Below are 23,362 nucleotides of genomic sequence, written 5' to 3'. Positions count from 1 at the left end.
GTGTGTATAGTATACAAAGGTGTCCGCGAGGAAACGACAACAATTTAACCACGTATTCCTGAGGTCATTAAAAAGGAAAAAAACTTAACAAATTTAAGTGAATTCCGCCAAAAAAAATTACTTTTTTTATTTACTTTTTGGATGTGTCTATACATAACATTTATGAATGAATATGAATTAGTATATTTTTTTCGTAAAAACTAGTCAGTGTTTCTTGTCAATAATAGTTCGATCTTTCCGGTAGCGCTAGAGTAGCACAAGGATATGACATGAACTTAGACGTTATTGACGGAGTGAAGTGCGTTGTCAGTGATTTCATTTTTTTTTATCAAAGTCTGAAATTTATTCGCAATGTATTGTGGCGCCACCTATTTCAGGGTTTTTTGATGGACACTTTTCATACACATAGATTGTTCTCCTTACCTCTACCCTCCATAGAGGAAAATATTTCGCAACAATTTTACCACAAAAATGCCAGAAAAGATTGTCAAAGAAGCAAGAAAAATTATTGTGTATACAATAAAGCATTTAAATTAATATATCGTGATGAAAGATTGCGTATCATTTCGATAAGAAATGGTCTTTGATATCAACCAAATCCTGAAATACCGTATACAGTCGTATACGGTGTCGTCGTCGTCGTCGTCTTAGGTCGTGTGTGTCATCAGTGTCATGTGTGTTAGTATACCGATCAAATGGAGAAAAAATATTGCGTATACAATAAAACATTTACATCAATATGGGATGAAAGATTGCGTAGCATTTCAAATAGCAATGTTTTCAAAATTAGTCGTTAATATATATAATATCATCGTCGTCGTCATGGGTCGTATGTGTCATGTGTGTTAGTATACCAGTCATGTGATCGGTGTACTGACATTTAATTCGTAATATGACGTACTTAACGCACATTACCTATTGTCTTATGTAACCTGCTTGTATTGACAGTAGCTTAGAGCCAAATAGATTCTTATCTAAAGCGTGACAAGATTTTATTTAAAAATAGGTTATGAAAATTTTATTAGCCTTAAAATACCTTTTGTAACAACATTCACTACTGCTAATTTTATTTGGCAACTCAGGGTTCAATAATGTATGTTTTATTATAAAAAAACCGTCGGTAAAAAATATTTTATCAACATATACCTACCAAAAATGCTGCAATGAAAGTTACATTATTTTATTACCAGACGGTACATTTGTAAGAGAAACTTTCTTAACATCGCTGAAAGATTCGTTCTCATAGATACTTAAACAGAAGCGCGGAGCTTGTGAACAGACTCTTTGTTAGCTATCTTATTTACGAATCCTCTAATATCGCTTGAGAGTTCAAGGTAAAATGAACTTAGTTAAGATGGAATAAACTTTAGATTTAAATAGATTTCAAAATTTATACGGAGGTTAAGAAAGTGAGATCTACATGCTAGTAATGCAATACAAAGGAAAGTAACTTAAGGACAATCCTAGCCTTTAATACTTTATTAAATAGATATTGTCTAAAAGTTCAAAAGTATGTGTACATTTCAGATAGGTAAAACATAAAATCATTTTCATTAAAATATTTTTGGAGACATTTAAAACAAAGAAGTAGCTCAATTTTATTGTAATACTTATCACAAACAGTTTAAATAGTTTCTCCATATTTGATATGCGAGATATGCCATATTTCATATAAACAAAGCAATCTATAGTTTTATGTTCGTACTTAGGAGCAAATTAAGAGCAATAAGTTTCAAGTTTAACTACTCGAGATAATAAAACGCGTGCGACGTGTAAATTATAAATTGTACCTCTGGCATATTCCGGCTCAGCCGTCAACCCCGTAAATCGCGCCACTCATTTCATCCTAAGCGCGGCATAAAGCGTTTCTTAACCAACAGTGGGAGCCCACGTTCACTGAATTATTAAACGGCGCCACGCCAAAGATCGCGACCTCGCCACGCCGAACTTTTAAATCTACCCACTTAGAACTTGTGAAAAATTTCAAAGCCGTAAATAAGTCGACGAACTCAACGAAGTTATGAATTCTGCCCGGCCACTCTCAGCAGACATACCCCTCTCCGCCATTAAACTTGAACAATGATAAAACAAGTAGAAACGGACAAAAAATGAGAGTCCTCCGTACATTTGCCGTAGAACGAAAATTTTTCAGCTCGCTAGTTGCTTAGGGTTGAAAATGCTTTAGGTAGGCTGATATACTTTATTTCATTTGTTTCGCTTTTATTTTTTAAATTTATGCGGACGAAGGGACACTGATGGGTTTCGTGAAATAATTTACTGTTTTTACTGTTCGTGTTGGTTTACGGGTGGGAATTTATCCGCGTCGCACTGAATATAGATGGCGTTTTCGGCGCGGATATGTTATGGTTATGGCACATAAAATTGCTATGAACAATGCGAGTAAATATAAATAGCCAAATTTTATACGGATTCTTATTGTTTTGTGTTGTTTTGGCAAAAATCAAGTTTGTCGAATGTTTCCGCGCGCGGTGTTTATGTTCGGCGCCGATTTCCGCCGCCGTGTCGTTATGGGCATGCGTTATCAGTATAGGGACGTAAAAAGAGACTTTTATATATCTGATGCGAATTGTATGTACCTACTGACATACTATCTTTAGGAGTGAATCTGTATGTTCGCAGATATATCTCTAGATTCTGAGCAAACCATTCAAACGCTGGAATATTACTACTTATAGTTAGGTACTCATTTACTAGACTGTTCTTATACCTTAACGTAGGCAGCAACAGAACAGCAGAAGCAGAGATGAGAATGTTCACAATCATTTATACTATGTCCACATTTGGTTCACACTCTATAATCACAGAATTTTAATATGTCACAACAAACACACAGAATATTTTCAAAAACACTAAAACTGACAAGAAAGTAGTTAAAAAGAAGTTTAGTCTATCGTACAATTTATCGTAAAAAGGTTGAAAAGATTAAAGTATGAAAAATGGTACATTGCCTATAGTGACATCACACATAAAAAGTCATACATATTTCTTAGCTGTAGGTAAGTCAACATGACGTTCAAAATTCCCGGTACCTTTAAAAGGTTTTTCACTGAATTGTAAGTACCTATTACCTTTATAACACCTATAGAAAAGGTTTAAGCTTCGGCTGGCTCACACCCGGCCAACATCCAGGAAATCCTTTAGTGTAAAGAAATATTTATAGTACCCACGAATATCTGTCATCGACCCTTTTTCGGTTAAAGAAAGTCGATCCTAATCTAAAATATAAAAATGAATATTAAGTGCATCACGCACTCTCACATAAGTACAATTTAAGCAGGGTTCCTACTGTTAATAGATAATAATAATACAATACAGAAAATAAGTAACCTTGAGTAGTTACGATGATAATGCTGAAATATGACCAAAGTTTGACTGCTACCTTAGGTACCCTAATAAGAAAACAGGCATAAGCAGATTGCTTCGCTAAGGTTTTTATGGTTGCCATGGTGTCTCGGAGTAAACTCGCTTTTATATATGGTTTGAAACTGTATTCGTTGTCTTTTGACAAAAAAAGTGCACCGTGAATACGAGTATAATTCTTGGATGGGAGGAGATCTGAAGTGAACAGGTTTCTCAAGAAAATATCTCATTATTCAATAAACAATATTTTTCTTATTTCTTTATTCGAGTGCCTCAAATAGGGGCCGTGCGCGTTGGAGGGTGTGCCATCTTGTGGCTTGATTGAAAAACATAAACTGTACATTGACACTTCACACCAAAGCAGTTGCTGTCCTCTACATACGTTTTATTATGCATTCTTACGCAAGAGGCTCCTGTGCTGCCTCCTGCACTGCATGCACCGTTCCCTGTACCTAACTTCTCAGTCCATTTTCCAATCAAAACTTTTCTTTAGTTTCAGGCCACGGAGTAAATATCAACAGTTACCAAAACTTCAACGATTAGGCAAGAACAATGTACTCGACTCTTCAAATGCTACACCTCGACATCAAGGCCTCAAGCTAGCGACCTGTGAGCTAACACCAAAGCTCACGCTTCTTATATTTCGCGTGTCCAGAAATTCTGTGTATTTTAACCTGGCCAGGCCAAGCACTGATCTCATGGAGTATGTTGGACTTTGTGAAGATGAGAGTATTTAATATATAAGTTTGTAGCTCAAGTCATGAAGTTTTTTTCGGAAGCTAAAATTTATAACACCATCCTAAATTAGAAGCAGTCTAAACTCAATAAGGTGGCCTAATACGCAACATGATTTTTCCCATTTGAAATTGGACAGGAGAATTTTTGGATTGGGTGGTTGTGAGTATGATCAAAACGGAGAGAGCTTTGCGGCGCGCAGAGGAAAACACATTAATTTTATTTTATAATTGAAAAAATTATCATGATATAAATTTTCAACTCTTACAAATAAAAAGTATCCGCAATTTATTATACAATATAGGCAGGATGCAAGTATAAGATTGAAAAATAAGATATACCTTCGTCCTCTAAAGTTAATGAATTCCTTTAAAAGAAGTAATTTTTTAACTTTATGATCGCCGTTAATTGGTACGAGTGAACCATTGTTGAGGTGCAGCATTCTATTGAGCTATTTCGACAACTCATCGAAGCTATTTCGACATACTCGACGTTCAAATCGTTAACACGTTTGCTGCGAAATCGGGTCAAACCAGACCGATGCAAATTCTAATGCCTAATTGCCGCTGCGAAAGTGTTAAAATATGTATAATATGCGCTTTTTATTACTTCGCCATAACATCGATAGGGATTGTAAATATATGGTTTAAAGGCTTTATATATCCATAATTGGATCGTGTTTATTTATATCATGAAATATAATAAATTATCTTATCTTACCAGGTTCTACTAAATCCTATTGTGTTAGAAAATCGATGTCATTACAGATGTTATCAATAACGTATTTCTTGTTCCTAAGTATTATTGTGTTGTCTGTACGAAATATATTAAGAGAAAAAATATGTTGTTTTGTGTATTATAGAGCATGATATTATTACGACTATTTATAACCGATGTTTGTTAATAGATATGTTGTAGATATAGTATCTAAGTATACTATGTACTTTAAAAGTACAAGTAGGTAAGTAAACAATCCATATAATTATTTTGTCTATTTAATCAAAATGCATTTTTTATGAAATTCAGTCACTTATCAGTTGGAACTACAGAAGAACTACAAAACAATTGTAGCGCCCTCTACGTTAAGCTTTGCATGTTTATTTGTGATTAAAAAACCGGCAAAGAATATGTCGGGCCACGCTCAGTGTAGGGTTCCGTAGTTACTCTTCCGTCACAATAAGCTAAACTGGAGCTTAAAGTATAGTAAATTGTTAACCAAGGGATGAAACGGTACCTTTCACCCGAGTTAAACAAATAGGCAAATTTGCATAATCAGTACCTAATTAAAGTAAGTCTTTTTACTATGAAGGGAAAACTTTTTGCGATAACTCAAAAACAGCTAAACTGATCATGTCCGCTATAGTTTTCATTTAATGTCTTTCTTAAGCTCTACTTCCACGATTTTTTTCATATTTTTTGGACCTATGGTTCAAAAGTTAGAGGGGGGGGACACATTTTTTTTCTTTCGGAGATATTATCTCCCAATATATTCACTTTATCAAAAAATGTTTCTTGAAAACCCCTATTAGTTTTGAAAGACCTTTCCAACGATACCCCACACTCTAGGATTGAAGCGAAAAAAAAAATTCACCCTCACTTTACGTGTAGGGGAGGTACCCTAAAAAAATTAAATTTTTAGATTTTATTGTACGACTTTGTCGGCTTTATTGATTTATATATCCATGCCAAATTTCAGCTTTCTAGCACTAACGACCACGGAGCAAAGCCTCGGACAGACAGACAGACAGACAGACAGACAGACAGACGGACATGGCGAAACTATAAGGGTTCCGTTTTATGCCATTTGGCTACGGAACCCTAAAAATGTACGCCTAACACTTATAATATGTGTAAGATTTCTTAGCCTTCAAAGGGTTGAGTTGTCTGGCTAGCGTGCGTGCTAGACCTGTTGTTAAAGTACAGTCAACCAATTTGAATCCTAGGCCACTATAGAACCTTGTCGCTTTAACTACTCTACACGTGACATGCATCACTCAATAAGCACTGTCGTAGAAGTCATTATGACATGGTTCTATAGTGGCCTAGGAATCAAATTGGTTGACCGTACGTCTATACCAACGGGCGTAATAAATAAGTGAGAACGCTGCTCTTGTCATTGTCATGCGCAATAAATTCTACCCATCTCTTTCTAATTAGTGTAGTGAGCACTAAAATGAGCAATACTGCAATTTGCCTTTGTCAAGAACCTAATTTTCATAATGTTGCATTAAGGCCCGATAATATGACCGTGAACGGTGTTACAATCATGCATTTTTTTAGATTACCAGCTTCGATTATACTTTCAAAAGAATATATCGCTTGGATAATTGGTCCATTACACGTAAATTATTTTTGGATCAAGCCGAAATGGCTGCGAACGATGTTGTTAAGCTTAGAAACAAAATAAAAGTGGAATATTTCAATGCCTTGGATGGGACTTGCTTGAACCCATGACCACTGACTTTTAATTTGTTTCTAAGTTCGCCTATATGCATTTTCTGAAGCAAGGTGTCCATGGGCGGTGGTAATCGCTTACCATCACCTGATCCGTCTACTCGTTTGCAAAAAAACATTATTCAGACCTTATTCAGACTATCTTTAGTAAATATTGAGTTGAAACCTTTATAGACCAAAATACAGCATAGACTTGGCATAGACACATGACAACAGTAACTCTGAAAACTCTGTCAGTATGACAAGAAAATCTGTAAATCAAATAAAGAAATTTACACAATATTTTATTATATAATTGTTTATATTTCTTAAATTATTTAAATGTTAACGTTTTTAAAATCTGATCAGGGATGATACACAAAACGTATTTTATTATGAGTGCGCTTTTCTCTCTAAAATATATTTTTGTGTATCGACGGAAGTACAAAATCGGAAATTTCGTCAGGAGCTACTGCGATCAGACTTTCTGATGGGGAACTGTATGAGACGTTTTTGTTTTTGTTGTCAGAAAGTGTTTGGACCGTACTGTTGTGGCGAAAAGTGTATTAATATCCGTCAGTGGTGCCACTGGTGCTGCTGTAACTGCTGCTGTAACGGCTCCGCGTACGTATTAATCATTTAGCCTATGTATGTCTTACTGTTGTCCGCATTGACCATCTAAAGTGGGGATGGACAGGCCACATGCTACGCTGCCCAATAGAAAAATGGAGCAAACAGGTTACTCTATGGTTCCCTAGAGGCTGTACTAGAAAAGCAAGCACATCCAATTACAAGATGGAAAGATGACATTCGTCTGAATCTGGAGCCATACTGGATGAGGGTTGCTATAGACAGAGCCCAATGGAGACAGTTGGAGGAGGCATATGCCTTCCGGCAAACCGAACTGAGGGATATACTATAAAAAATATAACTCATTTGAAATGTATATAGTCCGGAATAAATGGCTTTATTATTATGTCTCACTGCTGGGCACGGGCCTCTTCTGCACGAGAGCCTTACGTATTAGAATACTCATAGAAGACTGCCTATACACTGAGACGAGAGGAATCAACTAGCAGTATTGTTTGTAATCCACATCTCTTCTCTGACCCGCTACATTACAATTATAACTGTGCCGTTCTCGAGACCTTTTTACTATGGGGAATGTTCTCGCAGGAGAATATTTTCCGTAAAAAACGGAGAAACGGACGGAAGTTCTCGAGAATGGCACAGCTATAATTACAACCAATACTATTGGTTGATACCTCTTATCTCCGCTTATCTATGTCTAAATAGAAAGGCAGCATAAGGCTCGGATGGCGTAAAGTAAAACGGTCCCTTGTTCCAGTGCTATTCTCCTTGTGTTAACAAGCTAACAAATATTACCTAAACCAAAGGGGGGACTAAACCGTTGGTCAATATTTTTGTACAATTTTAGATTTGCCCGCCCCCCCTACGAAACAAAATTTCAAACTATATGTACGCTTTCCCCCTTCCCTTGGCTATCGGTCACATAAACTGCCCCCCCTAGCAGTTCAGCTGGCGACGCCCTTGTTTATTGTATTTAATTTACTGTGTATTTTTAACTTTTCAATGTACGATAAAGTATATATTACTTACTTACTTAGTATAGTAGCTTGTAATGTGGCCAGTTACATCATAACGTGATCATGCTGACAGTACAAATGATTATCGAAAACCGGTAAAGATGTATTCCGATAACATATATGGCCACTAGACGTCTCTATCTGAGGCTGACAGAACGAATGATGCTCCGAAACCGGGGACGTACAGTAAATGTGTGCGCATAACATAAGTTACACCAGAAAATGGCGGTTGTTTAGTACAAACATTAGTCTTGTAGTGCATCTATTTACTTGTAGCGCAGTCTTGCCTAAAATATGGGTGACCTATATAAAGAAGAGGCGTTTTCGAGATAGATTTTCGTTCATTGCCGGCCTTTTGCACGCGCATAATTATATTGCTGTCACACTCGCACAGTGACATAGGGATAGCAGTCAATGTACGAAAATCTACTGGAAAGTGTCTCTGCTTTAGAATTAATGATGTATTGATGTACCATATATTATACACATACGTTATGTATTGTCTAGGTAATAGTTATTTCAGTTATTTGTTTTAAAGCAAAGGGGCCAAAGTTATTTTTTAACGTGAAAGATTCCATAAGCTTGTGTTTCAAACACAAGCATAGCGTAGTGGTTCAAAAAGTGGAATCTTGAGCGTTGCGAGGGTTTCAAGGCACGAGGGTCAAACCAACTTTGTCACTGAGTGAAACACAATTTTTTTCTCCGCACAATTGCAAGTAAAATGCTTATTGTAAATAATTATCATTCAAAATCATCCATTAAAAGTCAATTCTATCAGCCAACACTCAAAATTTGTATCTGATTAATTTGCCAGTCTTGTGGTCTTAAGGGCACTTACACCATCCTACTAACCCGCGGTTAACCGGTTAAATCGTTAACCCAATGTCAAATTGCACTGGTAACTATATATATGTATGTATGTATGTGTAATTTTAACCAGTTAACCCCGTGTTAGTGATTGATGCAAGTGCCCCTTAGTCAGAAATTTAAAATTGACATTTACACTTCGCGCCAATTTATATGATTGTGTCTTGATTGCAGGTGTTGTTCCAAAAAACCACAGACTGTCGAACAGGTCGACTATGCGGCAGTAAAAGGTCGAAGAAAGAAGGGCCCGAAGCGGAGCGGAGAACCGGCGCTTAGAATTGAGGGGTAGATTTAATGTGGTAATTTAATATATTATTTCACTAAACTACTATTATTTTATTCAAATAACGTAAGAGACAATATACATAAACATGGAGATGGTAAAGAGGAAATAAAAAATACTGCTGCTCTCATTGTGGCTACCACCAGTTCAGCACTGACATAAACAGAATATGTCAGTCTGGGCACTGTCAGTTACTCGTGGAACCGGTACTGGCTTAGACTCAATATAACTTAATCATTGCAGAAGGCTTTACGTTACTACAGTTGAGTAAGGTTAGAAATTTAGCCGCAGACGAAACTCCAAGCCAAATCCATTGTAATTCAAACTGGTAACTTGTTTACGAAACAAGTAAATTATAAATTGCCATTGGAAAATATTTGGAATTGCTCAAAGTGGGCAAAGTTGCGTTCGTTAATGGAAGTTTCGAGTTTCTGATACACCTACAACTTGGGAGCGGAAGAGGTGCGAGAATAAGGGGGTTCGTATTCTTGAAATATATATATATATATAAACAACTTCTTTTTTTAAGTGAAAACTTCTTTAGCGGTGCTGTGCAGTTTTTGTGATGGGGAAAAAATTTTAAACTCGCGACAGGTCACGTGACCGACAGATTCGACAGATTGAATATTCGTAAGACGGACACGTGACCTGATCAAAAAACTGTTACAATGTCATTGAAGCCAGTAGAGTCGAGAGTGTAAAAGTTGATTTTTTTGAGAGATAAACTGTTAAATGTTAATTAATTGTAATAGTTCTGAAGTGTTCAATTTTTAATGTGATATAAATTGTCATGTTTGTGTACGATAGCGCAATAAATGAATATTGTATTTTATCACATAAATGATAGTACTTTTATACTGATAATTAAAGCAATTCGTGCAAAATTATTCCCTAACCATTCCAAAATATCAAAAATGCACAACGTTAATATTCAAGTTTTCACTTCTGCCGGCACTCCCGGAGTGCAACCCGTTTTTAGGGTTCCGTAGCCAAATGGCAAAAAACGGAACCCTTATAGATTCGTCATGTCCGTCTGTCTGTCCGATTCTGTCACAGCCACTTTTTTCCGAAACTATAAAAGCTATACTGTTCAAACTTGGTAAGTAGATGTATTCTATGAACCGCATTATGATGTTCACACAAAAATAGAAAAAAAACAATAAATTTTGGGGGTTCCCCATACTTAGAACTGAAACTCAAAAAATCTTTTTTCATCAAACTCATACGTGTGGGGTATCTATGGATAGGTCTTTAAAAATGATATTGAGGTTTCTAATATCATTTTTTTCTAAACTGAAAAGTTGGCGCGAGAGACACTTCCAAAGTGGTAAAAAGTGTGTCCCCCCCCCCCCGTAACTTCTAAAATAACAGAATGAAAAATCTAAAAAAAATATATGATATACATTGCCATGCAAACTTCCACCGAAAATTGGTTCGAACGAGATCTAGTAAGTAGTTTTTTTTTAATACGTCATAAAAATTAAAAAAAAAAAAAAATTTCATCAAACCCATACGTGTGGGGTATCTATGGATAGGTCTTCAAAAATGATATTTAGGTTTCTAATATCATTTTTTTCTAAACTAAATAGTTTGCGCGAGAGACACTTCCAAAGTGAAAAAATGTGTGTCCCCCCCCCCTGTAACTTCTAAAATAACAGAATGAAAAATCTAAAAAAAATATATGATATACATTGCCATGCAAACTTCCACCGAAAATTGGTTCGAACGAGATCTAGTAAGTAGTTTTTTTTTAATACGTCATAAAAATTTAAAAAAAAAATTTTTTTCATCAAACCCATACGTGTGGGGTATCTATGGATAGGTCTTCAAAAATGATATTTAGGTTTCTAATATCATTTTTTTCTAAACTGAATAGTTTGCGCGAGAGACACTTCCAAAGTGAAAAAATGTGTGTCCCCCCCCCCTGTAACTTCTAAAATAACAGAATGAAAAATCTAAAAAAAATATATGATATACATTACCATGCAAACTTCCACCGAAAATTGGTTTGAACGAGATCTAGTGAATAGTTTTTTTTTAATACGTCAATAAATTAAAAAAAAATTTTTTTCATCAAACCCATACGTGTGGGGTATCTATGGATAGGTCTTCAAAAATGATATTTAGGTTTCTAACATCATTTTTTTCTAAACTGAATAGTTTGCGCGAGAGACAGTTCCAAAGTGGTAAAATGTGTGTCCAAAGTGGTAAAATGTTGAACAAGATCTAGCAAGTAGATTTTTTTTTAATACGTCTTAAATGGTACGGAACCCTTCATGCGCGAGTCCGACTCGCACTTGGCCGCTTTTTTTATGATACAGGAGGCAAACGAACATTTCATTCGTTTTAAGGTCAATATGGCCAAATCCGTTCAAAATAATTCCGTAAATGGGTTATTCTACATAAATCTCAGTCCCCTGGCCTACCTATTTGCAAATTCCCAGGAAATTCCGCTTTATTAGCGTCTCATTTTTGGTGACTGTTGTAATTTGTGCAATGTTCCATCTATAACTAGAAAAGGCTAAGCGGATTCTCCTGGAAATTTTCTAATAAGTATAGTCAGGGGAATGAGATTCAAGGGAAATGAGAGTAGAATGACCAAATAAACGTTTTGTTTTTAACCGTAACGTGCCCTCTGATTTTGATGCCTCGAACTAAGAGCAACCACTGCTGTTTTAGAATTAGTACATTACGATACGAGTGCGAAAAGTAGAATATTCGCAACGAGTGGCGATCAGTTGGCGATAAATTGCAAATTACTTATTCGCACGTGTATCGTACAACGTTTTGCAGTACATATAGCAATTGAAATTTTCGTCATAAGCACGTAAAATGTTAATTAAACGATAAAATAGTACGATAATTATGTAGTGTAATAGTATATTAAGTACATACCTATGGCAGTAAACAGAAATAATAGAGTAAAAGTAAAGTAAAAGCGGCAACTTCTTTTGTAGTGTACCGAAAGTTGACACTTTCCGCATGGAGAACAAAATATGTAAACATGCCCCAACGTGACGGCCAGCCACACTTATCGGTGTTGACCTTACGTAAGAGACGTAGATGCTATGAAGGAGCCTTCATTTTCAATATAATATACTTTACTTATTTGTTTAGTTGTCATCAGTACCCCTAGTGTAAATTTGATCGACATCATAACGTGACGAACGCGTTTGCGTTAAGTCTCATTTTGTATAGGATTTTGAGTTTCCAATACGTCCCGCTTGGCGCGCTCTTTCTAAATCCAATACAAAATGAGACTAAACGCAAACGCGTACGTCACGTTTCGAAATCGAATTTATTTACACTAGGGGTACAGATCGACCTTAACCTACGTTTATTATCCTTCATAACTCTCAAATCCCAGTAAAGAAACATTAATACATGAATATTCATTCATACCTATATAACACCCCTTTACGTAAACATTTCAATATCAAAGACATGTCCCACATGTTATAAATAATCGACAGGAAAGGCACAAAGAGCGATTGTTGCGTGCCGCCCCCGCATTTATCAGTGAGATAATACCGAAGCACATATAATATGAGATACATTGTACCTCTCAGCCAGAGACGTGGAAATAATAAGATTAATCCCTCGAAACGTTGCTCCTTATTTTCATAGATGGTCAAAGAGGATTCAAAGAAAATTGTAATAGAGGTGGATTGTCAAATGAGGGGGGATTTAAATCTTCTCGGGTCAGAGGTGTAGGGTAAGAGCCTGTGTAGCTTTATTTGACTTTCATAAACGTATTGTAATATGCCTACTTGAATAATAAACTCTTTATCTTAAGGTACATTTTGTAGCCACAGTAAATTTACTGCCATCTTTAGACACATGATTAAAACTTTTAGAACGCCATTTTACTTAGATCCATATTATTTCACTGATGTGTGTAAATTTTGTTAAATATCAAAAAGTGGCGGCATCTACTAGATCATGGGCCAAAATATCGTTTCGAGCGATGACGCTATAACTATGTGTCAAAAGATGGTAGTAAATTTACTGTGGCTACAAAGTTTTCTGCGATAATCCACCTCTATTTCAAATACTCTTTGTTAAAGCCCCATCACATACTCAGAATCACAAACTCTTTCGATCCTGATAGAAGAAATAAAAGTATCAGTTTTCGTTCATACCATTTCGTTGCCATTTTTCACCGACATTGTATGACGGTAAAGAAGAGGCGCTTGCCAAATAGATTTTTGCACGTGCATTATTATATTGCTGCCAAACTCGCACAGTGACATTAACACTATTGACAGCCGGCATCAGCGGCGGGACAGCAATATAATTATGCGCGTGCAATAGAGATAGCAACAGGCGAGTCAATGTACGAAAATCTATCTAGAAAGTGTTTCTTGCTTTAATGGGATGGAAATGGAAGTAAAGAAAAATGTATGGAAATTTCGGGAGGCTTTTTTCTCCTATAATAAACGAAAGATCTCGTGCTTCAGAGTAAAAATAACGAAAATCCTCAAATTTGAAAAATAAATTGTTATCATCATCTTCCTCGGGCCTTCCCCAGGCTCCCATAAGCCGGCATTTTGCCACGGCTTATGGAAGCCTGGGGTCCGCTTGGCAACTAATGTTTACGAAGGCGACTGCCATATGACCTTAAAATCCAGAGGGTAAACTAGGCCTTATTGGGATTAGTCCGATTTCCTCACGATGCGCTCCTTCACCGAAAAGCGACTGGTAAATATCAAATGGTATAGGTATATCGTAGTTAAGTTCCGAAAAACTCATTGGTACGTGTACAAAATAAAATGGCCCATATACCTGTCGAGTATTTTAACAGTCTTTATTGTTTGCTTGTCTTTGCAATATGTTGTCTTCACGATTCATTGCGGATGTACTGAGTCAATACGGAGATTGTGAGTTCTCGATATGGTACAGTCACCTGCAATAATATGTCTTCGAAGGCCGCTTATGGCTCTACAAATAAAATTGTTTCAAATATTTTTGCAGCGTCGTTGTGTATTATTACAGGTGTCTGTACATTAACAAAACCGGGACGAATCTGTGATTCGGCATTGCTACCTTTACATCGAAATACGTGTATAAATTCAATACGCAACATTTATAGTAACATCATATATTAACATGAAAAATACATAGCAAGATTTATAAATACAACAGCCAATATCTGGGGTCATTACATTATAATAATCATAAAACAAATAATTACTACAAAAATTTTGGCCTTTGATCTAGTAGATGGCGCCACTTTTTGATATTTACACATATCACTCATATCAGTGAAAGAATATGGATCAAAGTCAAATGGCGTTCTAAAAGTATCAATCATATATCAAAAGATGGCAGTAAATTTACTGTGGCTACAAAGTTTACTTTGACAATCCACCTCTATTTCAAAGTTTCTTTGCTAAATTAATAAGGAAGAACACTGTTATTTAGTTACCTTTATTATACTTGTTGTGTTGTGGGTTGTGATTGTGACTGTGAGTTAGATACAGCAATAAAACGATATATATCCATGATTCAGGAACAAATATCTCATCACACAAATATATGCCCTTACTGGGATTCGAACTCAGGACCATCGGCTTCATAGGCAGGGTCACTACCCACTGGGCCATACCGGTCGTAAATAATAATAGAATGCATATTGATATATTGCAAAATTAATTAAATGCATTCCTATCACGAATCATCATGCATACATTATTATTTCAAATACAAATATTTACAGAATATCAAAATTTCGCTTTATAAATATTTCAACATATACTCACAGCATTCATTTGTTCTAACGAGTGTCAATTATAAAATGGAGTAGGAATAAAAAATCCAGCCTGAAATTCATCCGATATCACTGTGGGACGATTTTAGCTTAATTGAATTTTCAATTGTTGTGTTGAAAAACTAAGTAATCAATCATTCCAGATGAATAGCTTTTTACCACGGCTGATGCGTGCAGTGGCATGTTTTTGACACGTATGGGTATTTCCATTTTAACTTGTACTTTACGTGATACGTGGTATTATGAATTCGTCCACCTCTTCCTAGAAAAAAATCCTTAAAATGGCTTAGTTGTTTATCAAAATGGAGGCAGAAACCAGTTGTCAAGTATTTGTTGTTAAAGTCTTTGGGGTTTTTGAGAATGTAGCTAAATACCTCTATGTATAAAGGAAGCTTTTAGTTCAGCATTATACTAAGTTATTAAATATTAATTTAAATTTCAGCACTTACAAAAAATACTATCTCCTAGACTAATCAATTTGATGAAGTGATTGCGTGATGCTTGCAATGACAAATACCCTAAGGCTGCTTTTACACTGAGGCGAAGACGAGTGGAGATAATAAGAATCAAACAATAGCATTGATTGTAATCCAGTCCAGCGGAGAAGAGATGTGGATAGGGCCTACCGGGAAACGCGAAAATCGAAATTTAGTTATCTGCGTCGTTATCGCTCGAATATGTGAGAGTGTTAGAGAGGTTATATAAAGAAATTCCGATTTTCTTGTTTCGCGGTAGACCCTCGGATTTTGATAGATTGTGGTAGTGGCGCCCCCTACGCAGAGTTTCGCGTAATATTCCCTATTTACAGTAAATCATCAAATCATTGAGTAACTGTTATGTAAATTCTACAGAAATGTTTGTAGAATATTTTAAACGTGCAACTGTGCACGTTTTCATTAAATGTGTACAAAGTCTTTGTGAGATACACACAAACGTTTCTGTGTGCTAGACTTCTGAACTGAGACTGAAGACACTTCTTGAACATCCAGCGCATGTACGGGACGTAACGCAAACGCAATAAATAACGCCCCGGTGCCTCGCGCTTCTTGTACGAGTATACATTACTACTATTCCGTTACTGTCTTCGGAAAAGGGTTTTTTTAAAACTATTTTGGCTGTATATTTAGTTTTTTTTTTTTTTTTAAATCTGGCTACGTAAATTTACTGTCATCTTTCGACACATGATTAAAACTTTTAGAACGCCATTTGACTTCGACCCTTATTCTTTCACTGATATGTGTTAAATTTGTTAAATATTAAAAAGTGGCGCCATCTTATAGACCAAAGGCCAAAGATATGGCAACATCGTTTCGAGCGATGGCGCCATAACGTTAAGGTTGTGCCCGGTAAGATGGCACCACTGTTTGTCTAACTAAGCATTTACCACCCAGCTGACATAACCGCTTCGGAATCCAATCGTGGTGTACGTATTCCGAATAGTAAAATATTTTACGCTTTATAATAAATTCCCATGCAAAGCAGAACGTCTTTCGACGTCCAGAGCTGGAAGTCGATTCCGATTTTACAATTCGTTGTGGTTTTCAGCTTGACGATCCTCTTGGTGATTAGCGAGCATCTGAACCACGACTTTCACTTCATTTCACATGAATCAAATGCACCAATCAGCGTCAGGATCGTCTCTAAATGAGATCAAAATTGTAACAATTTTTTTCACGATTGCTGCAGCGCATGCTGACTAGGTCGTATCAAAACAAGATGAAAACCATATCAAATTGTTGAACCAGGATCGACGTTCTGAGAGCGTGGATTTTATTAGAGCTAGCTTTTCAAATGTAGAATTTTGAAAATACATTTAAATAATTTCTTATCTAGTCATCATTTTCATCTTGTTAGACGGATATTTTTGTCACATTCGATCATACCTAACTAATAACGCTTTTATACAACTATCTGTAGAAGTGTAACTAAAGACATAGAGAAATAAGAAGTAAGCGTAGAGTCCTCACTCCATACATCAGTTTTGGTACCAAAACGTTTATTATTTTCGTAGTCGACATCTATACTGTGAATCTTTAGGTATTTAAATAACAATAAACAAAATCTTCCCTCAAATGGCTCCTTAAGCCAGTTGATGATGAAAACATTACATGATTAAATAATGTAGGTTAAAGTCAGGTCGTTCAGTGACAGATCCAGGCGGCTTTGTTGGCAACTTTGGTTGCCAATAAATGTTATAACTACCCGAAAATTTACAAATTATTTGTTTACTTTTATTTAAATACCTAAAGATACAGAGTATACATATCATCGAACAGCGAAATTATTAGTAAGTACTACTACTTGACAATAGATGTTGCGACGAATGAAAAGTTTTATGCTCAACAATTTTCAACTAATATTATGACCGGATTAACCGGAACTCTTTCGCCTTGTGGTTTGTGGCTTGTTGAGAAATACAATTTTCGTTAGTCGCGATACCCGAGACATCTAGTGTCAAGTAGTGGTACTGATAATTCCGCTACTCGATACTAAGAAAATAATAAGCGTTTTGGTACCAAAACTGATGTATGGAGTGAGCACTCTATTAAATTAAATTATCATTTATTTCGACCACCTGGGATCATACAACAAACATAATACATTACAAAAAATTAAATAAATAAATAAGATAATTAATAAAATTTAACAATATTCTGATTACATTAAAATTAGATATAACAAATTGCCAAAATTACATATCAATGTTAATACCTACCAGTAGCGGCGCGTGAAAATTCTGGCTAGGCAACTCGGAACAAAAAAACACCTTAACATTATGTACTTTTTTTCATGATAAAAGTGAGGCGTGCGCTAGGTGTTCTTTTGCAGTTAGTGTATAACCACCTAAACCACCTTTGCCATACTATTATACACACAGCATACAAAATATCACTGGTTTAGTAACTTTATATAAATTTGTGCACACAAGTAAGTAAAATCACATAAAAACATTTAAAACTCTAATAATAACAACAAGCCTTGGTAACAACCGGGACGGGAGTCTTCACAAACACACAAATTCTAAAACCTGTTACTAGTCTACTACAAACCTACAAATAGTACTTTCTTTGAAGAACGTTCTTTATCAAATTATGAAACTTGAGACTACATAGGTAAGATTCTTGGATTTTTCTATTAAAATTCATCTTTTTATTAAAGGTTTTTACAAAAATTGTTATCAATGATAGCAAAATACTGTACAATTTTACCCATTTATTCAATTCAATGTTTTTGTATGGCAATATTAAGCATTCGCGCGGCAAACGCCACTCGATTCAAAATTGTGAACCATTACACTCCAATATAAATCTTACCTGTTTGTATTTAAGGTTTAAATTCAAATGAAGCAGTATGTTAATAATAACTGACGTTATCGTGGCCGTGTACAGAGGGCCTACCGTGTACCCCGAAGTTCACAAATTGCGAGCATCTTTCTCTTTCACCCTAATTACGCCATTGGAGTAAAAGAAAAAGTAGCCCGCAATTTGCGTACTACGGTGTTCGTGGTAGGCCCCTCAGTGCTCGCGGACTTTATGAATATGTGCGTGCATTTTTTCAATATAAACCTTATGCTATTACGTTTAAGGTTTTTATTCAAATGAATAACCCGATATAAGACCGAGTTGCTTTGAAGCTCATTCGCGTGGACTCTCTATAGCAAACTTTATGAGCGTGTGCGTGAGTTTTCGTATCTGTATAGTGACGCATGAATGAATAGTCAAGCTTAGCTTCACTTTGCGCGCCTGCTATGATTACTTGATTAGTGCTTTAGTAAATCGTGTTATCAATTCCAAGGTAATGTAATACGTAGTGTTTTCATTATGGATATATTTTTAATTTTAATGATGATATATAAGTTTGGTTTATGTAGCAATAAATTTTAGGCAAGCCGGTAGGAATCGAGTTGTATGGACCCGCCGCCCCTGATACCTACTTATCTTACGTCTAGTGTTAGTATACATTACATATTGCCGATTACATGGAGCTATGCTTACTTCTTATTTCTCTATGAGCTTAAAAATTACGGGAAAAGCTTATTATCTAGATTTACTAACCCTACTATACATACATAAATCTTATGGTTTAGTTAGCCATAGCCATACTTGTATACTACAAGAAATTATTTATTTTCTTCTCGATTATCGAAGACACACGCCGAGTAACGAACTGTCGGCGGCACGACATTACTTGTCCACTAGCCCTTTGCCTGCTTGCATACAACTACCTCAGCCTGGTGCCAGCTCTGACACGGTTACCTTACTATTTTACCTTAACTCACCTTGCTTCAAAGACTTCAAGTCCACCGATGACTCAGGATGCTGATGAACTGTAAACTTCATTTTTAACGATCGTCTGCCAAGGGTCAGGTAAGTGTGAACGAGTAAATATTAGTAAATTCATCTACAGATTATATAAGATTGACTCAATTAATGATGATGTTCTCATAATAGGTATCATACTAGTACGAGTACCCTAAGTTCGCTCCAAGTTTTATTCATAAAGATATAATTTTATTGGAACTATTAACATAAACCTAAACGTAACCTAAACCCCCTTCTTATTTTTATTAACAATAAACACAAAAAAATACTTAAAAAAACAAAACTTAAGACTAACTTAAGTCTAGTCAAAAAGACTCCCCCGAGTTGTCCCCGGCGCAAAGGTACCCATAACGCTAGCAGCATTGCCACGTTGAATGGCGATGGATAACCTTTGCACCAGGTACGAACCCGCGCGGGCGTCTGACCCCCTTTCCCTCATTCGACGTCCCACTTCCCTAACGAAGGCAATAGCCTCCGACCCCCAGCACCCAGTCATCTCGAACGGAAGGGGTACAAAATAATAGTTACCGCCCAGGGCCGCATATTTATCCCGCTTCTTGACCGCGGCAAAATCTGCATCGGCACCAACTGTCCGCACAGTTCGGCCGAGGTGTGAGGCCGCGAACGTACTCACGCACGTGGCGTCCCACAAGAGGCACTTTTCCCTCTGCCACGGCACCAAAGTCAAGCCGTCCGGCCTTTTACCATCGGCGCGCTTTTTATTAACGAGAATTTCAAATATCACTAGCAATCATATAAATTTGCTTTGTGTAAACTTTATCATCGACCCCAAAATTATACTTACAAATAATATACATCTACACAGGCACCTGTCAACAAATTTTGCTCCCCAAAATCTGATGTCTGATAATCTATTATAATATATAGCACAATGAAGCACGCAAAAAATCTGACACAATCTTATTTGTACAGTCCGCACCTTTCTACGCATTTCGTCGAGGAAGATATTATTGACTGAAGGACTGAGACAGAAATTTTCGCAAATATTTAATTGAGCTCCATCATTGTTGTTATATAAACATGATTTAGTTATTTACCTTCTACTTTTATCAATATCATTATACCAGTATCAAGTGCTTGTTTCAAAGTGGATATTGAATCAAGGAATTATGACAATATCTTTTACATTACCTGCGGCTGTAGTACGGTCGCATTTTTATTACTAGTCACTATGTCAATCACGTTCTAACAAGACAAGTATGTAAGCGTGAAAGTGACAGGCATAGTGACAAGTGATAAAAATGCGAACGTGCTACATTTTTACAGTGTTTTGATATTCTTGAAGATCGCTCTCGTCGGTCGTGCGTAAGATGTGCACATATCATCTAGACGATCGCCAGAATCCCATCAAAACAAGACAAACCCAAAACAAATTGTTAAGTCAGATTCGGCCTAGTGTTATAGTCCGATGTACGTTTAGTAACCAAGTATACCAAAATCAAATTTTCATTGTACCCCGTTTTTTTTACACTAGAACTTTCTAAACCTCAAAGTTATGGTGACTTTTTCCTTCATAATTAAATCTTAATAACTATGTACTGAATTATAGTGTCATTTACATATTATTGTACCACAATATTAGATATTATAGGAACCCTAGCACTTGAAGAAAAAGTTTATAACCACTACTTTTGAGGTAAGTACAATTCTAATCTTTAAAAAAACAGGCTGATTCCGAAAAACACCTCTAATTCAGTATTACCCAAATCACCTTCCACAAGACTTCATAAAAGATATTCGTATGGCAAGGATCATTATATCCATGGTCTGCGTAATATCCCGTTACGAGCGGGCATTATGTAACTATGCGAAAAACATGCCGCTTGTGACATGATGGCCACATATTTCCGGGAAACGTAAAAACTACTCGGTTCCTGGCTTGATATATTATTTGTGAGATATATCTATAAGACATTTAGTAATATCGTGGGCATCTCGCTCGCCCTAATACTTGGGCAAACAAGTCCGAGCGAAAATAACGCGCGAATGCGTGAATGACATCTAATTAACACTCTCAACGCCACGTGGGCCGCCGGAGGCCTAAAAGTTTTCGAGTACAGCAGGCCTCTATGATTTTTTTTTTATACTACGTCGGTGGCAAACAAGCATACGGCCCGCCTGATGGTAAGCAGTCTCCGTAGCCTATGTACGCCTGCAACTCCAGAGGAGTTACATGCGCGTTGCCGACCCTAAACCCGCCCCCCCTCGTTGAGCTCTGGCAACCTTACTCACCGGCAGGAACACAACACTATGAGTAGGGTCTAGTGTTATTTGGCTGCTGTTTTCTGTAAGGTGGAGGTACTTCCCCAGTTGGGCTCTGCTCTAGATCTGGAATGACATCCACTGGCTGTGGCCTACCACACAAAGCGAGAGGACATTCACAATGCCCATACCTCTGACGTACCCGGGTCCAAATGATTTTAAAGTAGCTTTATCAGCAGGCCACGTGGGCCGCCGGCGGCCCACAAATAGCAAATATCGGTTTGATGTCAGTGCATGTTCAAATTGGCCTGTAAATCAAACTTGATGTTTATCAAAGAAGAAAAAGAAATTCATTCCGTAACGAACTTAGTAAGATAGAACAACATTTAAAATACAGTATTTTATTATATATCATATTCTATTCACACACGTTTTAAGTTAATATGATACGAGGATACAAAATTTCACATATCGATAATATTTTCTACGGACTTGTTTTTATTTTGAAGATAATTTTCGAGCACCAGGTGCTATCGAGTACCTGCTTGTTTATGGATTCTCAAACAGAATTCATTATTTATTCTGAATACTCTAGCTGGAATAAACAAGCAATCGTCCGATCCGATGTCGGATGTCGGATGGAAGTAAAATGTAAGACATATGTATTTTTCTGTATTTACTTATTCGTTTAATAAAGCAGTATTACTATAAAACGATAGATAACGCAAAAAAGGTGAACTTGATGTCATATGGCACTCTTCTGCACTGTTTTTCTCACAGGCGCGTTCCAATATCCGATATCTGAAAGACGCTTCCGATAATTTCAGCCATATCGGAGCCCCCCGTCAGCTGTAGGATCCATAATATTTGTGTGCGTATGTTGATCATAATGTTTGTTGTAGTATGCGTGACCGCTAAGGACGACCTGTCTGACTACGCGGCTGGTACAAAGAGAATTTGCAATAGAGGTAGATTGTCAAAGAAAACTTTGTAGCCACAGTAAATTTACTGACATCTTTCGACACATGATTAAAACTTTTAGAACGCCATTTGACTTTGATCCTTATTCTTTTCCTGATATGTATTAAATTTGTTAAATATCAAAAAGTGGCGCCATTTAATAGATCAAAAGCGAAAGGTTGTGCCCGGTAAGATGGTGCCACTTTTGGATATATAACAAATTTAACTCATATCAGTGATATAATAAGGATCAAAGTCAAATGGCGTTCTAAAAGTTTTAATCATGTGTCGAAAGATGGCAGTAAATTTATGTGGCTACAAAGTTTTCTTTGACAATACACCTCTATTTCAAATTATCTTTGCCTGTAGGAACCTACATCCGATATCGGATCAGACAATCGAAAACGAACTAAATAAAGGGGGTGTAATTTTTGATATATATGCAAGTGTAAGCAACTTTTGTTATAAGAGCAACCCTGAATTCGCAAAAAACAAATTCCATTAGACACTTTGTTATTAGGATTTTTATTTGTGATTTCAGAGTTACTGCTATGGTAAAAGTGGATCATATTAATAAGTACAATCGCGTACATATTATCTTGTATCACTTAAAAATATCATGAGCGATATCATAATTTATTTTAAGGTAATGACCATTACTCGCGTGATATTTAACAATCATCATAAGATGATGTGAATAAATCACTTTTAATGTCCTAAAATTTAAAAATTCTCCTTCCTTTAAAAATTTTGATCCTAACCTGATGGCTATTGCAGATCT

At 36.3% G+C, this 23,362-nt stretch overlaps 2 long non-coding RNA genes across 2 annotated transcripts; both read left to right on the top strand.

The window, feature by feature from the left end:
- The first annotated feature begins 832 nt into the window (after positions 1–832).
- LOC133519281 (uncharacterized) lies at positions 833–4,138 on the top strand. Its single transcript, XR_009799611.1, has 2 exons — positions 833–3,074; positions 3,875–4,138. It is a non-coding gene; the product is annotated as an uncharacterized LOC133519281 (long non-coding RNA).
- Positions 4,139–5,248: 1,110 nt separating this feature from the next.
- LOC133519280 (uncharacterized) lies at positions 5,249–10,838 on the top strand. The gene is made up of 2 exons (XR_009799610.1): positions 5,249–7,173; positions 9,198–10,838. It is a non-coding gene; the product is annotated as an uncharacterized LOC133519280 (long non-coding RNA).
- Positions 10,839–23,362: the final 12,524 nt, after the last annotated feature.

This window comes from Cydia pomonella, chromosome 6 (assembly GCF_033807575.1).
Source record: "Cydia pomonella isolate Wapato2018A chromosome 6, ilCydPomo1, whole genome shotgun sequence".
NCBI lineage: Eukaryota > Metazoa > Arthropoda > Insecta > Lepidoptera > Tortricidae > Cydia > Cydia pomonella.
Note: the sequence above shows the minus strand (reverse complement) of the source record. Positions and strands in the feature narration are given on the sequence as shown.